Here is a 7,688-nt window from a genome sequence, read left to right as displayed (position 1 = left end):
GGTAGAGGCAAGCCGACAAACAGTGTGGATGACGTTGATGACACTGTTGTCAAGTCATACCCACTACGTTCGCGAACGGGAACAGGCAGACCCGATTCGCGAATGGAGAGAACGGCAGACGATGAGGGTGTGCGTGACGTATCGTCACAGCAAGCGGGAGAAAATTCGATGGTTGAAATGATGAGAATTTTTTTTCAAGAAAGAGAACAGGAGAAACTGGAAAGGGAAGCTTATAAATTACAAGAACAACGTGATAGAGAACAGGAGAAAAGGGAAAGGGAAGCTTATAAATTACAAAAACAACGAGATAGACAAGAAAGGGAACAAAAAGAAAGGGAGACAGAGCGAAAATGGTTTGACCTGAATGCCATGATTGGTACAATGAAAAATAGGTTAGATAATATTGATGCCAACTTAGAGGCAAGAATAAGGACAGTCACGGTGGAATATATCGCAGAATTAAGTACTAAAGTTAATTAAAGGATAGAAGGTATTCTGCAGAAGGTAGATGCATGTGAGAGCACAGTAGGTAACGTGCACAAAGACATTAAGGTACAAATGGAAAGTTACCAGACAGTTACAACGGAAGTTTCAAAGAAGTCCGTTGAGGTCGGAGCTAAAGTAAACAAGCTTGCAGACAATGCCATCACTCTGCAAGGCCAGGTGAATGACCTGACACAGGCGCTATCCGAAATTAACATTGAAAAGAAGGTGAATGATGCTGCAGCAAACGTACGTTCCACGATTGGAAAAGAATTTGTATGGGTCGAGACTAAGGAACAGTACATAGGAAACAAGGTTCAACACGACTTAAAAGAAGCCGTTAAGTCAGCCACAGTTGAAGTTTTAGCTGCTCCAGGTACACCAGGAGATACGATTCTCACTGAATTAAGAGAGATTAGTAGAGTTTTTCACCGAGATCTTCCCGAGTGGAAACGACGCCTCACTGAGGAAATCGAGCACTTGAAACAACAAGTCAATGATTTTCCTAATGACAATAGAAGTGGGTATTCACACTTGCTTTCTTCAGAACATGAATACAATAACAATCCCGTGTCTCGTGTAAAATTCTCTGCACTTGTACATGGCCACAGCAGTAAGAATCCGTTAGTACGCAACCAGAATGATCAAGTAACTCTTGTCGAGCTCATGAAAGAAGAAAGCGTTCTCAAGCACCGCGTATTCCAGCCTTTTCTGCCAGACAAACGCAACATCCACCCAATGGTTTTTCTGAAGTCATTTAATGGTGTTTTTCCTGAGAGCTGGGATGACAAGCAACGTATGCGCTTTATAGTAGGTTACATTCAAGGAGAGGGTTCTGTCTGGGGAACAGAAGTAATCGACAGATGTAATAATTACGCTGACTTCGAAAAGCAATTTCTGAACAAATTCTGGAGTTCAGGTATACAACAACGCCTTAGAAAGGAAGTATATAGTGCTGAACCGTTTAACACGAGAAGTGCTGGTCTCCGTAGGTACTTCGAAAAATACCTGCGAAAAATACAATATTGGGACACGCCCATTTCCACGAAGGACGTAATTATGATCCTTAAGTCAAAGCTACCGGTATCAATCAGGGAGAAGTTAGTAAATGTCAGTGACGACGACACGGAGGCTTTTCTGTCAGTACTTGACAACCTTGACATGATTCAAGAAGACGTGCGTGCTAGTGCGCGGAGTAATTGTAATCTTGGCCTGCACACTACACACCCGCACGGCGTAGGCGCAGACTCAGGTATGTCATATCAACCCAACAACAGTAAAGGACACGACGTTCCGTGCGACAATAACAACTACTATCGCCGTAACGGGAAGCAGAAACATAAATTCCAGGATCAAAACAGGTACCACCCCATATACCAGACAACACAACAGCAATACGGTAATTCACCAGTTAATTACAATGATCGCTATCACTACAATAACGATCGCCAAAATAATAATAATTTCAATGGAAAAGGACGTTGGATTAACACCAACAGTAAACAGCAGTATGGTAACCAGCCTAGATTCAAGCACTGTTCTCAAGGGAGAAATGCTCCAGATCCTTCCAAGCAATACAAACAACGGTATGCTCCAAACTTTAGGAATAGTCCTCCACCTTTTACTAACTATCAAAGTCAAAATCATGAACCTCAAAGTCTCGCATCTATTATGCCCGAGCAAACCCGCCAACACACACCATCTCTACTGAAATTCCGGCAAATAGCTCGCAACTTAGGTGGAATACGGAAGCAAACTTCGTACCGAGAGTACCGCCCGGTACTTCAAAGGTAATTGTGAGCGAAATTCAACCTAATGAACATACGGAAAACTAAAAGCACACTTCGACCGATTTCACACCTTCAGAACTAATCTCCAGGCAAAGGGAAAGCAATGAATGGACTGATCCTATCCCCAAGATAGAAGGTCCAGAAGTCAACCTAGATAATAAGTTAAGACAAGCCCTGATCTCTCTCACAACTCATGCCAATTTAAGAAAAAAAGGCATTTGACAGGCATATCAATAAAGTTCTGTCGTATCGCTTGAACGAGCGTGTTCTTCTGAGGACACACTTCAAACCATCTCTCATCTTACGTAAAGGCAACACCTATACGAAGGACCGTTTGTTATAGTCAGGAAGCCACATACTGGTTGCTACGTGTTGGCAGATCCAGTTAGTGGACGAATAAAAGGACTTTACCACCAGGTAGACCTAAAGAAGTACCATGAAAAACATTAAAAAATATCATTTATTATGTTAAGCTGCAACTTGAAACAAGAGTGTGATCTGTTTAGAAAGTATGAGAGTCAACAGCATGTACATGTATTCTGCAGGTGACGTAATCATTTGAGTGAGGTGGACACAAAGTAATGATGGAGCTTGAAAGATATGAAGTGATTGAAGAAGGTACTCTACGTATTTGGAAAATAAGATTTGCTTTAGTTTTAAGGTAGTTTTAAGTTTCTTGAGCAATAGAAGACTGCAGTCGTTGAATTGAGTAAGGGATGTGCCAAAGTGTCACCTGCTGCTTTAGTTTTAAGTTACGGCAAATCTCCTTTTTTTTTACCAAGTACTAAAGGTTTTCTTTAAATCCCTCATTCAGACCAGAATGTCCGTATATGTGAAGTATTAACCTAAGTTAAGCTTTCAAAGGATTGATATTTTAAGTCGCTAGAACCATGTACGATGCAAAACTGATACATTGTAATCTGTAGATTACACCGAGTATAAGCAGCAACATATAGTTAATGTACAAAGAAATGAATAATGGTACCCGCAACTGGAGAGCAACTTTAATTTATTTATTACTATGAGTCAACCAGTTAAGAAATATGCATTCATAATGATAATTAGGTCCTGTATTTGAGAAACTTAGAGAGACTATTCCTATGTCACAAGTATTATACAGAAACCTTCGATACTAAGATACCTAGTTGAGGACTGAGATAATCTGCTTATATTCTTCTGCTATGTCCGCATGGCGTGATTTTGAGATATATTTGAAGATGCTTTGGAAGCGGATTTGTGCGACATTTTAATACTGAAGTCAAGTTATGCCGCGTGGATGACACTAGAAACGGTGGAGCCGAAGAATGAATTTGCTCAACTGATTATTTCACCTATTATCTATCTTCGTATCTTTCATTTCCTTGCACTATCCTATTGTAGTTTTCTTCTTTAGCATTCTTACCTTTCTACCCTACCCGGTAGGGGAAGAAATTTGGAAATTGGTTCAAAAGACTTGACGTGTGTATATTGTGTGTATTGACGATCGTGGGTCGATGCTTAATGCGTGATGTAAATCTGATTTGCTGTGAGCAAAAGCATCCTAGGAAATAGGAATAATTTTCCCGATTTCTGTTAGATGAAGTTTTGAACGTGAACTGTTCGGTGGTGGTGGTTAGTGTTTAATGTCCCGTCGACAACGAGGTCATTAGAGACGGAGCGCAAGCTCGGGTTAGGGAAGGATTGGGAAGGAAATCGGCCGTGCCCTTTCAAAGGAACCATCCCGGCATTTGCCTGAAACGATTTAGGGAAATCACGGAAAACCTAAATCAGGATTGCTGGAGACGGGATTGAACCGTCGTCCTCCCGAATGCGAGTCCAGTGTGCTAACCACTGCGCCACCTCGCTCGGTGTGAACTGTTCGGCATGCCAAAGAGGGTATATTTCACTGATTACTGATGTAACCGAGTAAATAAACAAAGAAACAAAAAAAAGGCTGTTACAGAACAATAAGAAAAGGAAAAGAATCAGATTTAAATTACATATAAAATCTCAGCTGCTTCAGAAGCACCATTCAGAATAGCAAACACGTTTTTCGTTAGGTCTTGGGCAGTAATGATAATAAAAAAAAACTATGTATGTTTTGTAAATGATCCTTTTATGATAAGTAATTTTAGCATTACCTGTGCTACTCTGTGGTATAGAGACACCTATATGGGCACGTATGGGTTGATGCGTGTGACTCAGTGACAAGCGCGTGTAAAATCGTAATTTGACACATGTATGGACACGAAAAACTAGTTATCTCTTGTGTGAATCAAAACTGTAATAAACTTATGGACACGTGTGATGTTCCGCGTGTGAACTAGCATTACAAGTATGCTCACGTTGTAACGACGATACAGTGACTATCAGTCAAAGGATAGACAAGCTATTGTACTTACTGCAATAGGTGACAGTAGTCATTTTCATCGATGACTGTTCTTCGTCGCTGGTGCAGTCAATTTACCGTCCAGGTTGACCATGTCGCCTTGACGAGCTGCTCCAGTACCCACGATTCAACAAAATGCACAAGTTTAAAAAAAAAAAAAAAGAGGGGGTTGGTAGCCACTGAACTATCTGCCTCGTGCAGGACGCGGACTGCCAATGCTGTTAAACCGCCAGTTCGTTACCACGTGACTGTGAAGCACTGTGGCAACATTCAATGACTGCTCGCCGGCCCGCAATCAACAATAAGCATTCCTCTCCGTAACGGGCGCGGGCGTGCTCCAGATTTGAGATGAAAATGGACATAAAAATAATAAAACGTTGATAAACTACGCACGATTTTACTATATTTACATGAAAAGGACACTAATGATGACTTTTCCTTAACTATGAAAATTGCTAAATACATTGCTTAAGAAACCTGTAAAAGACGAAACGTGTTTTGCTAATATTTGCTAACGAAAGAATATAAAACCTAGACACAAAATATGAATAATATATAATGTATATGTACATAGTCTATGTAGTAATTTTTATTGTCTTAAATTCTTACTCTATATTCCCTTAGATTAAGATGCTAGTCAATGAGCAAGTCCTAATACAGATTTTTTTTCTGTATTTTCATGTGCTGAAACATGAATTGGAATGAGATTAAGACAGCCACCAAACTGACTCATTCGTCATTGAACCAGTCATCAACTTTCCTGATTCCCGACATGACCTGATGGATCGTCAAGTCAAGAAATATCACTTCCCCTTCACATAGTGAAATTCCCAGTGTTTTCCACCAGAATGTGAAAAGGTGATCCCCAGTTGTAGTGCAGTGAAAAGTGAAAGGCGATGAAAGAATTCCCCTGTGAAAATCACCCGAGTTCATGGGAAATACTCCCAACTACAAGTTTTATGTTCTGTTCAAAATTGGTGGGAATGTACCAATACTGTAATCGAATTTTTTTCTTCTTGTCAATAATTATGTATGTAGGTATCTGTATGTGTATTTGATTTGTACTTGTATCTCTGTTAGTATTTCAATGTTTCTATTGATTGAATGAGAGTAATTCTTGAGAACACGGAAAAAAAAGGAACCTATGTTAAATCCTTGAACACTTATGATGGCATCATGCCACAACCAAGTTTGTTGATGATCAAGCAACTGTGAGTAACTTTGACGACTTAGTATGAAACGTATATAATTCTATATGCCTTATGTTATGTTTTGTTTTGCTCCCTACAAGGAGAGATCCTTAAATACTTCATTCACTAAGTACGTGAATCCAACAATATTACGACTGCGCGTGAGTCGTAACGATCTTTCAGAATCATTACTCCTCACACGGGAAGCGATGTAATATTATTGGGATTTCCGTCGTATGAAAGCTGTGAGTACCCTTGGAAAGACATTCACCTATCTGTATATTAAATGATCAACTTATGAGATGAGATCTATTCTTTGAAAGACATTTGTTTTATATAGTTTACATAACTGTAAAGATGCGCATCTAGCGCGGACACTAATACATCGATTGCGCAGTCAAAAAAACATTTTAACAGAAGCTGAACTGACGTTCCGCTTCGATCTAAATAAAAGATAACAGTAAAAAACTTTTGTAGATCTTCAGATTTTAATGTACTACTTCTGCTTGTAATGTGAAAACGTAAAAGAAGGTCGACTTTAAGCTAGAAAAGTGAGCGGTCTTGCCAGCGTGCAGACAACATTATTAATTAATAAAATTCAAGTAATTTATGTACGAAACTGTAAATCGGCAAGTTATTGTTATGAAGGTGTTGAACAGTGCAAGAATGGTATTTAACGAAGGAGAAAAGTAATGACTGTAATTTGTGACAAAAAAAAGAAAAACGTAAACCAAGGAGACAGTACAGGGCAGGCTGAAATCTGATCGCACCATACAGTTAGAAAAGTACTTATGTAAGTTATATTGTTTATAAATAAGCCCTAATTTGCTAGTGAGAATTGTTTGAATATATTTAGTGTTTACCAGATTTCTTATTCTGTTCTTTTCCTTTATATTTTTTTTAACCTCCGTGCCATATTATTTTTATAAATGTCAAACAGCCTTTACTACAGCAGAGAATACTGCGGCATCCTGGTCGTGTACAGAAGGCCGCCCCTTGTCTTCTAATACAACACATAGCTGCCTCATTTATTAATGATTTCATTTGCAAATGCAATTTCTTTACTGTTCACTGTTAAAGGTCCCTTAGGTAATTATAAAATTCATACTGATTACGTAAAGAAATCCGGGTTGTTCTTTTCCAAATAATAGAAGTCTTTGCGTAATCAAAAACTAGCCTCCTTCTGACAACGATCAGGAGCCGACCAGAAGACGGACGTCTTTGAACGCTTTCAGGTCTCCTGTGGCAAAGCTGTGCCAAACTAGGAACACGACATTCTAGTATGAAACACAGATTTCAATTGAAAAAAATGAAATATATTTAACCTATTAATTTTTTTTATCATACTAGACAGTCCACTCAAAAGGAACTTGCATGATTTACTAACAATAGGTGCTAGACTACTAGTACAGACCATAATTTTTGGAAATATGATAATTTGAATGTACTTATTTTTCACACTTTAATTCTTTGCATAATGGAACTTACTTACGAAAGGAAGTTAAATTTATTCATAGACAATAACTTTATTTATAGATGAGAATTAATTTATTTACAGAAAATTACGTTCACACTATTTGTAAGAACAATTCTTTGATCTTAGTTGTCAACTGGTGAAGAATTCGTGGTAGATCCAAATTTTAACTACTATAGGAATGAAACTTATTACCATTCACATCCACTACACAATAGAGATAAACTGTAACCTGAATTTAATAAAAACTACCTAGTACTTAAACATTTTTATTGATAATTTTATAAAACTAAATACTATAACTTAACTTCAGTGTAGACTTACAATGATGTTGCAAACATATTTTTTCACTATAACACATAATATCTTCTTGGTACACATAT

This window comes from Schistocerca cancellata, chromosome 9 (genome assembly GCF_023864275.1).
Source record: "Schistocerca cancellata isolate TAMUIC-IGC-003103 chromosome 9, iqSchCanc2.1, whole genome shotgun sequence".
Classification (NCBI taxonomy): domain Eukaryota; kingdom Metazoa; phylum Arthropoda; class Insecta; order Orthoptera; family Acrididae; genus Schistocerca; species Schistocerca cancellata.
Note: the sequence above shows the minus strand (reverse complement) of the source record.